The sequence below is a fragment of the Marmota monax genome, unplaced genomic scaffold, assembly GCF_021218885.2.
Source record: "Marmota monax isolate L192 unplaced genomic scaffold, Marmota_monax_Labrador192_F-V1.1 WCK01_AAM20220418_F8-fsc00232, whole genome shotgun sequence".
Taxonomy (NCBI): Eukaryota; Metazoa; Chordata; class Mammalia; order Rodentia; family Sciuridae; genus Marmota; species Marmota monax.
The window spans coordinates 100,602-115,856 of NW_026695232.1; positions in this window are offsets into that span (position 1 = coordinate 100,602).

A 15,255-nucleotide genomic window follows, 5' to 3' on the forward strand; every position below is an offset into this window, starting at 1 on the left:
AACTATTGCTGGGTAGGGGTCTGAAATGGTCCCTAGAGGGCAAAGGTCCTCTCGACTCAGCCCTGGCAGGTTCTTAACTTGCACCACAAAAAGGAATTTCAGGACACATCAAAAGAGGCATAAGCAGAGACTTATTCAGGAAAGCAAATGACAGAGCAGGAGTGCTGGTGTTTGAGAGTGAGACACTTTGGGGATCTAGGGCTCTTCTTTTAAAGAAATGTTTGTAAGTGGTGAACATGAGAAGCACATGGGGGTGGTGTCATCCTAAATAGCTTGATTCCTTTGATAGAAGAGAGAGCAAGTGATGGTGGCTGGCCTTTCTCAGAGATTTAGGTTGATATTATCTAACTTAATAGCACTTGAACTTCATGCATATTGTAGGTCTATAACATGCACTCTCTCTAGGCTTCTTTTCATCAGTCTAAAAATACATTCTGTAAATTTACAAGGTATATAGGTATAAATTAGCTGGACTTACACTACTCTAAGATTTATGGGACCTTTTAAGAGTTCAGACCTGGAGGCTTATAAAGAAATGGTGAATTCAATTAATTTCTACAATATAAACAGTAAGTTTGCAAAAAGGTCTACAGTTTCTGATGGTGGACAAAGAACCGGGGTTGAAGTGTAAGATGAGATGTTGAGGGGGTAGGAGGTGAGGATACAGTTAGTAGAACTTAGGAGGTATGAAAAAGGAATCTAAAGAAGATGGTTAGTAGCAGGAAAAGAGAGAGGAAGTGATTTTGGGGAAACAAGTAAGTGGGAAGACAATAGAGTATATAAAACAAACACATGCATACTAAGTAAAATTTTTTAAAATGTAAAAATAGGAGATAAAAGAATATACAACACAATTGTAATATTCTTTTCAGACATCCAAGTCCTCAGTATCCTAATTCATGCAAAGTATTTGGTTTCACAAATGTGGGGATGGGAGAATGAAAGAATAGGGAGGGAGAAAAAGAAAACTTTTGAAGGAAGAAACAAGGATTATTTTGGTTGGAGTTCAGTATCTTTCCTGCTTGCCTTTTCAACCAAATAAGTGCTGTTTTCTGTTATCTGCTGGGATCTCCACCCTCAGGATTTTGAAGGATACCAGGGTGGTAGGGTTGATCTTGCGTGCAGAGCACCTGAAGTGGATATGGCAGCAGCCAGTTTACGATAAAAGACTGCACCCCAAGGATCTCCTTTGGGGCCCACTCATGTGATGTGGGCTCCTGGTCTTATCTCCTTATCTTGCCTGTAGACCTCACCCTCTCTGTTTCTATTTCCTAATTGTGGACCTTTCTCTTAGGAGTCTTGTGGGTTGTGCTCTAGGGGCTGCAAACCTGTCTTGGAGAGCTGTTTTATATTGGGTGGTCACTATATGGATTAGCAGATGACAGATGGGTGGGGGAGCTGGGGACTATGGATACCTGCCAAGCTGGTGTTCCAAGCTGGGAGTTTCCACAATTAAAGATGGTGATGAATGTGCCCCAAGATGGAGGTGGCTGCTTTCAGTGATGGAGTGTCAGGTGGGGGTGGGATGGGTGGTCGTGTTGGACGATGTGTTCAAAGATGCAGCTCCGACCTAGTGCAGGCTCCCTGGGTGCCCATGGGATTGTCCTGGGCCTGCATGGATTCCGCTCTGGGTTAGCGGGGCTCAACAATCACTGTTTTCATATTGCTCATAAACAAGTGAAGGGCCAAAGAGGCTCTGGGATCCTAATTTGTCACTGGAAGGATCCTCTGAGGAAGTATTGCCTTAGCAGAGCTATGAAGATAATTAGAAACTGGCCAGTAGGATGAAGGGGAAGCCCATTGGACAGATAAGGATTTACATGCCATAAAGTAGGCATGTAAACACTGCAGTAGGAAGTAAAATTCCATCCACAAGTAGGAATGTCACAGACTCCCTGTGCTCAGTGACAGTAGACACTAGTAGAAAGTCTGAGGCTTAAATGTGAATGTCCTTTTTTGTGATCAAGTTTGCGATTAACTCTTCTGAACAACTGAGACTGGAAACCCCTTCTTCCCATGTGAAGTCTATTTAACAGCCTGGCCCTCCTGCATTATTGGGTAACAAATGAGAGAGGTAGAAATGCAGAATCTCTGGCCTTGTCCCAGACCTATTGAAGTAGATCTTCAGTTTCTTTTTGTGTATTCAAGTTTGAAAAATGTTCCTGGGGGTCAATGATCCCAGACATTGGCTATAACCAGAAATCATCTGTGGTGCTTTGACAAAGAACACACACTGGTGCCACCCCTACTGACTCAGATTTGTTCACTTTTTTCCTGACCAGAAAATACTCCTATTTTTCAAGTTCCACAGGTAATTCTAATGTGAAACTTGGGTTCAGAAGCACAGACCAAGGATAATACGATAATACATCCCTAACTTGGCAAGATATCAGAATAAACTGAGCAGTGCCCTGTCAAAGACATGATATACAATTCATGGTCTCCAAGGATGGATTGGCTTGACAATGTGTGTGTGTGTGTGTGTGTGTGTGTGTGTATGTCCGCATAAGATGTGCATTTGTATAAGTTCAATCATACATCCAGTGTTTTTGTAATTTTCCTTGTGGCACACCATTGATCTAAGAAGGTAAAATAGGAACTGAGAATCTGTTGAATGTTGTTGCATTATGATTTGGAGGATAACTTTTTCAATTTTACTGACAAATTTTTTTTCAAAGAGCCATTGGATTATGTAGCTGCAAAACCCATGTAAATTATTAAGAACACTATGGAATTAACAATTTGGAGCTAATATGGACATTCATCAAAATCGAGTGTATTGACATTGTTTTATGTTTATGGTACTCAACTGATGGAAAGTGAAGGCTGACGTTCAAGTTTTCCTCTTTCCACTGCTCAGAGACCTATAGCTTCCTTTTCAAACTCAGGGGAGGGCCACCACTCACAAACAATTGGAGGAAATACACATCCTCAAGCACAGCATGAGTGCATTGAGCTCACAGCCCAATATGGTTTGGGACACGGAACATGCCTAACAGAGGTGGAAGGAGAATTTGGATGCAAACCCTGCAGTAGGCAGTGTGCATGTGGTTTCCCCAGAGTCAGCTGGGTGCAGATTTCTTCAGAGGGTATCTAATGTCATCAAAAACCTCAACAGAAAGGGTCAGGTGTCATGGTAATGATATTTGACTGCCATTATCAATGTTGCTTTGTTAAAACTGTGTGGAAAATGTCTAAGTTAAAGTTTATAAAAGTTTTTAATTGGAGTCAAGTTATCACACTTGAGAAGGTTATTGGAACTATTTTTGCTTCTCAAACTTAGGCATCGTTTTGAAGTCTTCTTCCCCCTCTTTTTAACAGAAAGACAATGCTTATAAATGTCATAAAAGAGAGGTTTGGTTTTGGATCTCATGTAATGTCATTCAGAGCTAAAAACCTGTGTAACTAGATCTTTTAATAGCTGTGTTGATCCCAAAGTAACTCACGAGGTCACTTGAAATAGGGGATTTTCACTAAAATAGATTTGCCTGGAGAAGTCTTGAATTTCTCATCCTTGTAAATAGATACATGTTCCTCATAAATGCTCTAAACTTTAAATTGATAAAAGGAATCAAGGTCACTAGAGGAGAAGCATAAAAGGAGCTAGAATATCCCAGAATGATTTAGCCAGAAGAGAGCTCCAGGGATCTAGCTTTTTACTTACTGAAAGGTCTGCAAATAACGAGTTACCTTAGCCATTAAAGCATCTCCCAGGAAATAGCCATCTGATCCTCATTTAGAAAAGGACTCCTTGAAGGTGATTCTAGGCCAAAACCCTTCTTGCTTGCAATTATCTCCTTTCCATTTGTCTTCCATGAAAATGAGCATATCTTGCTTACAAATAAATGGCTTCCCTTTTGTTTCCCAACCTTCAGTAAAGGAAGCAGGTTTCTTTAGTTCTTCCCTGACTTTTTATCCTTTCCAGCATTCACCTTTACTATTTGTAAATGATAGATGATTGATACATATTTATTGTATTAAGTTTACTCAGTTGATTTCCTCTAGATTGCTCATTATACTATGTAATGCTTTCAGTTATGGGGCTACAAAGTAGCAGCACTCAAAAAAAAAGGATTTAAAACATCCTGAGTAGGACAAAAAGAATGCTTCATGGTTTTCTTTATGTCCTATTATTGCCATCAGACTTTTTGACCAGCTTTGTTCTGTGGAGTTGACTTTTGAGCTGAATTGGGTTTACTCTAAGGGGTTTCAGATCAACCTTAGGAGGGGCTCCCTCAAGTGGCTTGAGACACTTATCTAACACCGGGATATCTTCCCAATAAATAACGATCAGGATATGGGCTAAATGATTGATAATTGATTGTAGTCAAATATTCCTGGTCAAAGGATCTGGATGACCATTTTCACAAGTTTCTTTCTTTTCGTTCTTTTATTTATCCCAAGTTCTGATCAATTGTAATTTTTGAGTACATTATTATGTACCAAGCACTGTACTATATAAAATAGGAGTGAATATATTCTCTGTTTTAAAGACACTAAAAATCTCTTTGGGGAGATACATGTAAACTGTAATCATATTTCACATTTCCAGACCAAAATAGAGAGGTTTCTTAGGGTTTTGTGGGAACACAGAAGAGTCTGTGTAGGAGAAGGTTCAGTTGGGAGAACAAATGGCAGATCAGCTGTTTGTTTAACAAAAGCACAAACACAGCCAAAGGAGACAGACATTGCGGAAAAATCCTTTTCCAAGGGTGGCAGCCTGTGGATTTCCAAATCACTCTAGGGATATTTTGACAAATCAACCAAACAAGAAAAGAAAAAGTAGGGTGGGACAAAGGACATGAGGAAGAGCTGCAGAGAGGACACCACAGAAAAGAAAAGAAAATCACAGGGATGATAGGAGTGTGCCACCAGGCCTGGCTAACTAACTCTTCAACACCCGTTATTGACCCTGTGATTAATGCCCTCCTATTAATAAAATATTTTCACAACTTTTCATAATATTATGTGTTACATATTAAGAAAAGTTGGTAGCTATTTGTTATTTTTGCAAAGATGATGAAAATGGAGAATAGAATGAAGACATTCCTTCAAAGTGGCCATTTATCCCATATTAATTATTGACCACTCCTCTTCTTATTTGCTTTCTCTCTCAAAACACTCTTTCTCCAACTTAATGCTGGTTGTGAATCCATGATTTCTCAGAGCTTTAACATTTGTACATACTAATGAGAAGCACGTAAAGCACTATGGACTTCAATGTTGATAACATATGCATGCAGCAATAAAGAAAAGTGATTACTGACAGTTCCACAAAAATGTATTTTACACTATCTTAGGATAATTTATCAAAAACTATGAAAAAAATAATTATTTAAGAATCATTTGGAGTCTTCATCTCAATTTTCATTTATAAAACAAAATTAATGTTGGCAAACCTCAACTAAGTCTAAAATATCTAGCAAGTAATCAAAATATGAGTTATAAAATATAGCCTAGTGCATAAGTTGCAGCACAAAAAAAATAACTGGGACTTGTTGGAGACATGGTAGCAAATTAAGGAGAAAGAACTAGCAGGTTAGAGACTAAATTTCAGCTGAAAATATTTGTATTGAATCACAAGTGCATAATTTCATTGAATTTAGCAGAAATTCATGGCAATGGAAAGATTTTTAAAAAGTTTTTAAATCATTTGCTTATTCCTTTATAAATTCACCCTCAAGATTTCTGAGAAATAGCACTTGATAATCCTGTGCCTTTTCCCCCACATGTCAATTTCTATGTTTTTAATTAAAGCCACATTACATTTTCCTTTGTAATTGTTAGTTTATAAATATATCTCTAAAATTTAGAACTTTCTCACACATTTACTAGCTACTTGTATTTCTTATTTTATCTCCATTGAATGTTTGCCTGTATATACCTGCCTCTTATTTAGTTGTTTTTTGAATTGATTTTCATTTGTTCACTATGTGATATATTCATCCCTTGGTATCCATGTAAAGTTGGTTTCCAGGATCTCCTGCAGGCACCTAAATTATGTATTAGATATAATATATACATATAACCTATGCACATCCTCCTGTGTACTTAAAATCATCCCTAGATTACTTATAATAGCTAATACAATGTAAATTCTGTGCAAACAGTTATTATATGGTATTTTTAAAGGAATGAAGGCAAGAAATAAATGTACCTATTCCTTGCAAACATTTTTTCCAAATATTTTTTGACCAGTAGTTGGTTATTTCACAAATGTAGAACCTATGGATCAAAAAGCCCTCTGTATTAACATTAAAAATCCATTTATATTGTATGTTGGAAATATTTCTCCTTTAGTTTATAGTGCTCTTTATAGAACCTATGGAATGTATACTCTGGTTAGTTTCCTCCAGCTACTGAAATAGCTTATAAGTTTACTATTTTGGGGGTGGGAGTGTACTAGGGATTGAACTCAGGGACTCTTGACCACTTAGCCACACCCCCAGACCTATTTTGTATTTTATTTAGAGACAGGATCTCACTGAATTGCTTAGAGCCTCACTTTTGCTGAGGCTGGCTTTGAACTCACCATCTTCCCGTCTTAGCTTCCTGAGCCTCTAGGATTACAGGTACAGGTGTGCATTATTTTAAATGTTTTTTCTTTTCTTTTTTTTTTTTTTTTTTTTGGTTATAAAAAAGAAGCCTCTTTTCCTGCATAGAGAAAAGGAAATCTCTATAAATCTATGTTAACTATCCTATCTACTTATATCCTTCCCACAGGTGTGCTCAATTACATGAACAGCTACTAAAGCTGAGCTGTTATTGATTTACCCAAGCAAATCCTGCTTGCAGCAAACTTTATCACACAAGTTACTTCTTGCCTTTGACACCTATCAGATGAGCTGCTCTATCAGCATGTGAGTGTCATCTGAGCTGCTGTCTTTTCCTATCATCATATGTTCCTTTCTGTCATGTTAGGATACATCAACAAGGCCTTACCAGATACATTTCCTTGATCCTGGACTTTCCAGTCTCCAGAACCATGAGCCAAATAAACTTCTATTGTTTACAATTTACCCAGTCTGCGGGATTCTGTTATAGCAGCAGAAAGTGGACAAAGTTCATTTTATCTATTTATCTATCTTTACCACTGCCAAAATTGAAGTGTTTTGATGACTAAAGCACTACAAAAACTGGTAGTATAATTAGACATTTTTAGTTCTATAAGTGTTCTTTTCAAAATTTTGTTTTGGCTAATACAACCTGTGTTTCCACATTAATTTTCAATGTTTGTTAAGTTTTAGAAATATACCTGGTAAAATTTGATTGAATTATATTAAATCTTTGGGTCAATTTAGGTAGAATTCACATCTTAATTATATTGAGACTTTTAACCTATAGAAAATATATTTCTCCATATTTTAGGTCTTTTCCTCTCAGCAGTGTTTTGCATTATCCAGTGGCCAGATCTTTAACATAAGAACTTTATCTTATTAGACTTAAACATACATATTTTATATGTTGATTTTATTTTGAATACTTTAACATTTTATATATCTGTTTATTCAATGTATAGAAATATAATTTTTTTCTGTATTTTCACCCTTCTTACTAAATTTACTTTATAAGCACTATCATTTTTTGGCATATCTCCTCAGGTTTTCTGCATAGATAATCAAAGCACTTATCAACGAAGACATTTTCACCATGTTCTCTCCCCAGTCTAGATGCTTTATTTCCTTTTCTTGCCTAATTGCCCTGGTTAGATTCTCTATTGGGAAGGTGAGTAGAAATGGTAAGAGTAGGTAATTGATCTTGTTCTTTATCTTAGGGAGAAAGCATTTGATTTTTCTGTTGAGGATGATGGTAGATGGGAATGTTCATGCTTTATTAGGTTGAGAAAATTCTCTTATTCCTCGTCTACACAATGCTTCATCAGGAATTGAGGGGGTTGGATTTTTGTAAATAATTGGGATCTATCAGGAGCCACTCTGGACAGAAGCTATGGAAATGGGTGGAATTACACCCACCTGTTCCTTTGTAATCCTACCCTTTTCCCTTTTGGGGATAGAATGTTCCATGGAAACTCCCCTTGTTGGGTCCCCTTTATAAGAATAAAGAATTCTATTGGCTTTCTCTCTTTCCATGGAACCCTAAGATCACAGAGCCATCCCCTGATTTTGAAAAGGTACTTCTGTGTGTTTTCATGCTTTCTTCACCATTTTTTTTTAAGTTATTGGAATAGTCAGATTTTGTGAACCCAGCATAGGTCACCAGCTCTGATAGTTGGCAATAGGGCCCTTTTTCCTTTTCAGTTTGTTATATATATTATACCAATCACTTAAAAATTTTTATTTTATCATGATAAGAGAATTTAACATGAGATCTGACCTTGTAATAAAAATTCAAGTACTACAATACAGATTTGTTGGCCCCTAGGTACAATGTTGAATAAACTATTTCTAGAATCTATTCTTCCTGCCTTATCTGAAATTTGGTGCTGTTAATTAATAATTTCCCATTCTTCTAACTTGATGCAGGTGTCTGTTGCAGTAAACTTCCAACTCTTCAGCTGTATCTCATGCTTTTGAATATTACATTTTTCATTTTCATTTGTCTCAAGGTATTTTCTCATTTATTTTTAAATTTGCGCTTTGAGCCAGGGTTATTCAAGAGTGTGTTGCTTAATTTTTTGTATTGTGAATTTTCCAGTTTTCTTTTGGCTGTTGATTTCTAACTTAAAGTGATAAACAAAAGCTAGCTGGGGCTGGAGATGTGGCTCAAGCGGTAGTGTGCTCGTCTGGCATGCATGAGGCCCGGGTTCGATCCTCAGCACCGCATACAAACAAAGATGTTGTGTCTGCCAAAAACTAAAAAATAAATATTAAAAAATTTTTAAAAAAAAAGCTAGCTATGATTATCTTCAGCAAATATGACCATGAACTAGACAGGAGTCTAGTGCTGAAGAGGTATAAAGAGATGTTGAAGTTAATACAATTCATAATCAAAAGTGAGCTCAGTTTTTAATGTAGAGAAAATGCAAAGCCCTGAACATACAGCAACATGGACATATCAACCAGAAAGACATAGGTCAAGGTAGAAAGGTGAGCTTATTACCTTCACTTTTCTCCTGTTTCTCTGAGTTATCCCAAGCTGGATGGTGTTATTAGGGAAGTTGAGCTATATATATCAGAGATGAGTGGCAGTGCCTGTTGCATTGCATTCACTAATTACTCCAGTTGACGTAGAATTCAGGATCTTTGGGATTCAAAAGAAGGGCAGACAGAACAATAAACAAGTTAAAAATAAACTGATTAAGCATATGCCCATTTCGCAAAAGCTGACCTCTTGATTGATATGTGATTGTGTAGTAAGAATCAGGAGCAGTCACACCATCAGAGGAGTGAGATAACATCAGGGCATTTGTTGAGCATGTGATTATGAATGGGATGAGAAGATAATATCAACACTCCTCCACCCCAAATTGTATCAGGTGTAGCCCATGGTGGCTTCTCTTAACAAGAACCCTTGAACTGATTTGTGATGAGGGATGTGATCAGGAGGTATTTATAGAGGAAGGAGAATGGGATGTGATGCAGCCCAATTTGCTCCTGTAGAGGACATTTGCTTCTATGGTCATATTCATTGAAATGTTGGTTTAGGAAAACAACTAGTATATAAAAGCAATAAAGATTCACATCTGCCTCAGCCTGGACTCTGAGTAGGAAAAGTTCCCATTGAAAAGTTCTAAATATAGGATGTCTCACCTGCTATTTGGACTTTGCATTTAAATTACCTGTTTGGACTGGGTCCATGCCAAGAAAAGAGCACAAAAAGAACTCCTGCAAGAATATATTCCCTGAAGCATCTGCCAAATTGTGTCCTGATGCAAAACTCTTTTTAAGGAACACATTTGTTAAAAAAGAAAGAAATCTATTAAAGCTTTTCTTTAGGGGAATGGTGAAGAAATCACACACACACACACACACACACACACGCACACACACACAAATGATCCTACATAAAAGCAATGAGAATGCTGGCAAAAAACATCAGTATCAACTCTTTTACAGAATTCTGCAAATTAAAGGCTCACAACAATACAAAATGTGCATAATCAAGAAAAATCATGGACTCTCTGAGTCTTATTAAGAACCATGAACTTCAAGGTGTTTCTTCTTTGTTTGTTCTCATTCTCCTTTCCCCTGTTCCACAGTAACCTTGAAAATCAACAGACTTTACATGTAGTCGCTGTAAATTCAGTAGCACAGAATATACTAGTGGGACCAGAACAGACTTTAAGCTCTCCAAAGGCCCCATCTCCAGAGAATTTTCAGTTTTGGACAATCATGATGATTCTCTGGAGAAATCCCCATTTGTAGAATTTGCCTTTATTGAACTCAAACTCAGAGTTCACTTAGGAGGAAAGATTCCTACCCCTAGGGTAGTTGCCAAAAAGTATCATCAGTAATTATTTAACCTCATAGCTTCCTGAAGTGGTAATAATAGGTAAGGAAAACATGAGGCTATTGACAATTTAGATCTGGGAGTAAGATGGCCATACAGGACTTTGAAAAGTTCTAACACATAATTCCACAAATGGAATGACCAGAAAAGGCCTACAAAAGACTTATCTCTCACCAATGACATTGAGGCTATACACAAGCAGAAACTGAAAGTTAAAGCAGAGTTATAAATTGCAAGAAGGTGAAACACATACCCAAGAAGGTGGAACAACTTGGTTCAAAATATTAAATGAAGCATCTATTCAATCAGTGACTTATCCCTAAATTAACCAAGTAAAGACCATAGGAACTGCCCATCAGAGAATATAGACCTTACAGAATTACTCCAGGAAGCTCACTACACAAATAAATTGTAGCAACAGCAGCAGCAACAACAACAATGACAAGACTTTATTTTAAATGTTCAGTTTTCAATAAAATACTGTAAGACATGAAAAAAACATTAACATATGGTCCATACCTGGGGAGGGGGGAGAGTCATTACAAGTAGTACCTGAGTAGGCTCCTAAGTTAGGTTTACTAGAAAAGGATTTTAAAGCAACCATTATAAACATGGCCAAATAAAGAAAGAAAAACATAAAATTTTAAAGAAAAGCCTAGAAACAATGCTAAGCCAGGTAAGAATATCAGTAAGGGAAAATTATTAAAAAGAATCAGAAATTTAGAGTGGAAGATTAAAATAATTGTAATGAAAATTCACCAGATGAATTCAAGAGTAGACATTTAAAATTTTTTTTTATTAGTACATTATAGTTATACATAATATTGGGGTTCATTTTGACATAATAATACAATCATGGAACATAATTTGCTCCAGTTCAGTCCCCAGTACTTCTTTTTTTTGTTCCCTTCCTCCCTACTCCTATTCCCTTTCTGCTACTCTTTTGATCTTTCTTCTATTTATCTATAGTTTTAAAAAAATTACATAGAGGTGGGCTGGGATTGTGGCTTATCGGTAGAGCCCTGGCCTAGGACGGGCGGGACCTGGGTTCGATTCTCAGCACCACATAAAAACAAAGGCATTGTGTTGTGTCCATCTACCAAAAAGATATTCTCTCCCCTCTCTCTCTCTCTCAAAAAAAAAATTATATAGAGGTGACTTTCACTGTGGTATATTCACATATGTACACAGGATGGTTTGATTAGTTTCATTCCATCATTCTTCAAAAGTTGAGTTGAGCTGGTGAAAGAGTCATCCAATTTGAAGATAGGTTGATAAAAGTTACCTAGTTTAAAAAAGAACAAGCAAAAGGATAGAGTTTTAAACGCTGAATTCCCCCACCCTTTCCCTTTTGTTGTTCTGTGTAAACTGACTTCATATTTAGATAAAATGCTTAATGAAAGTAGCAAGAGTGGATATTCTGTCATCTTCCTGATATTGATGGTAAAGAACTGATCTTTTTTCCCCATTAAATATGATGCGACTTTCAGGCTTAAGTACATGCCTTTATAAGAAGCCTTTCTACTTTTTTTTTTTTAAGAGAGAGAGAGAGAGAGAACTTTAATATTTATTTTTTAGTTTTTGGCAGACACAACATCTTTGTTTTTTTGTATGTGGTGCTGAGGATCGAACCCGGGCCGCATGCATGCCAGGCGAGCACGCTACCGCTTGAGCCACATCCCCAGCCCCAGCCTTTCTACTTTTGAAAGTTGGCTTCCATTCTTATTCTAATTCTTCCATCGTGAACAGGTGTCATGTTGTATCAATTGTTTTGATCATGTGGTTTTATTACTCTCAGATGATCTTATGGTTTTATTACTCTCCAAAATCCGTTATTTAGCCATTTGTGTTCAAATCAGTAAGTAGGAATTATTTAAATTAACTAGTTTTTCCTTTATTATTATTTTTTAAATGTTTCATAGTTTTAAATGCATAAGTCTTCCACTTCTTTGGCTAAATTTATTTCTAAATATTTTATGCTTCTTGATATTATCATAAATGGAATTGTTTCCTTAATTTTCGTTTGACTTATTCATTGCCGGGTGATTTTGTATATTGATATTTCATCACAAAATCATGATGAAATATTTACAATTTTAGTAGTTTTCTTTTAAATTCCTTGGACTTCCCTGTGCCATGTGTTTCCATAAGAAATAGAAATAATACAGGCAAAGAAAAAATCAGAGAGATACTGTTTGGTGATGCAGACATATAGGTAGTGTTTGGTGGCCCCTGGAGTATAGCATGATTTAAGAACTGCCTCCTTAGATCCTTGTATCTTACAAAGTAAAAGCCTTAAAATGTTTGAGAAGGATCAAATTCATTGATTCTAAGAGACTGATAGAAGAAAATGGGTAGGAAAATCTCTTGGATCTGGGATCCTGCATAAAACACAGCTGAGGTTGTCTATTGCTTGATTAATTGGGGAAAGGGCAATAAACATTCTTATACCTGAGTCGACCACATATTGAAGGCAAAGATTAGTTTCCAATGGGCATCAGGGAGAAAGGCTTAAGATGTTCATGCCCAAGCATATCTGAGACTGAATGTGGACTGAAAGAACTGATAAATATGCTTTATTTTATCACCAGCCTTGAAACAAATAGCAAGGACCAAGAACAAGAGTATGGTGAGTGACTACCTCTCCAGAGACATGCAGAGACTGTTAAAAGCTTCAGGTAGAATTGGAACATTGAGAAAAATCCTCAAGGACCCTAGGAGAAACAGAAGATATCTGTACCCCTACTGGATGGATTCAAAGCTTATGGTACATTGGGAATAATTATAGCAACAGTAAAACTTAAAATCAGCTAAATGCCAACTAGATTGACTAACCATTTATCACAGTGGGCTAACTGGGGAAAGAGCATACTCATGTCTTGATATAAATCATATTACACTTAGTTTCTAATAACATTCTATTTATAATGTCTAGCTTCAATAAAAAACTTCCAAAACACATGTTCTACTTGGGCTTCTGTGACAAAATAACTTAGATTGAGTACTTTTAAACAATAGGAACAAACTTCTCATAGTTCTGGAGGCTGAGAATTCCAAAATCAACATGCCAGTAGTTTTGATTTCTGATGAGGGCCCATGCACTGGTTCACAGATGGCACATCCCTGTGTGCTCACATGGTGGAAGAGGCATGCTAGTTCACTGAGGACCCTTTCCCTCATGACATGATCACCTCCCAAATGCCCCACTATCTAATACTGTCACCTTCTGGGTTATGACTTTCAAGAACAAACTGAGGAAGGACACATTGAGACCACAGCACACCAGGAAAATGCAATAAAATGATGAATTGTCAACATATAATGCAATCAAAGAACTCTACTCAAACCATTGAGATGTTTGAACTATCAGACATGAACTTTAATTATGACTAGTACCTTCAAGATCAAAAGGAAAAGGACGACTTATAATGAATAAGTGAAGAATTTTAGTTGAGATCCTGAAATTAAAAAAGGATAAAACTGATATACCAGCAAAACAATAACAACAACAATGCACATATCACTAATGAAGAATTTCTTTGAGGTCTGGGGTGTGGCTCAGTGGCAGAGACTTGCCTAGTGTATGTGAGGCACTGAGATGAATTCTCAGCACCACATATGAATAAATACAAATTGAAAGGTCCATTGACAACTGGAAAAATATTTTTAAAAAACCTCTTTTCAAAAAAAAAGATTTCCTTTTTCCTTAGATGTATGAGCAAATTTAACAGTTAAAGGGAAAAATCAGGAATGTAAAGGTAGAATTTAGCCTAATTAAGAAAAGAAAAAAAAATCTTCTGAAAGCATGTTAGAATTTAGGAGATAAATGTTCTAATCTAGTCATAATTGAAGTCCCATATAAATAAACAAATGAAAACCAAGTAAAGACACACAAATAAATACACATAGAGACACATTCAAGCATTCTACACAAATGACCAAATACAAAGTTTTGATGGCATCAATAAAAGAATAAACATTACAAATGGGGATAAATATAAGAATGACCATAGACTTCTCATCAGAAAGTATATGTTTTAATCTGCTTTATGTTTGGTATAACAAAATATAGACAGTCCCTGATTTGTGATGGTTTGACTTAACAGTGGTGCAGATGTGATTTGTATTCTGTGAAAACTACATGACAAATTTTGAATTTTTATCTTTTCTCAGACCAGTAGTTGTCAGCTCAGTTTCATGGCAGTCACAGCAAGACACAGCCCCCAGTCATCGAGCTGCTCACTCTCAAGGTTAACAACTGATAATCTACAGTGCACTGTGCTGATAAGCTAGGATGCTCAGTAGACAAGGTATATTAAATGCATTTCCACCTTTTGACATTTTCTTCTTATTGTGGGTTTATCAGGCCACAACTTAATTCTAAGTCAAGAATTATCTGTACCTGTGGCTCGATAATTCATACAGGACAAAGACTTATTTCCTAAATTTTGGAGACTAGGAAGTTAAAGATCTACATCTGGTTAGAGCCTCCTTCCTGCTTCATCCCATGGCAGAAGGCAGAGGGCAAGAGAGCATGTGCAAAAGATAGCAAAAGATAGAACTTGAAACCTCAAGCCCTTTTGTAGTCAACATTAATCCATTTTTGAGGATGGAGCTCTCATGACCTAAAAGCCTCCCATTAGGCCCCACCTCTCAATAGAGTTGCATAGGGGATTAAGTTTTCAACACATGCTTTTGAAAACATTCACAATGTGACACTATGTAATCAGGAAGTCAAAGAAGTGACAGTCTTTAACGGACCAGAAAAAAAGTTAAACAGTCTAAAGATCTATTTCTAGGAAAAATATTCTTCACAAATTAAGGGAAAGCAAAACCAATTTTAGA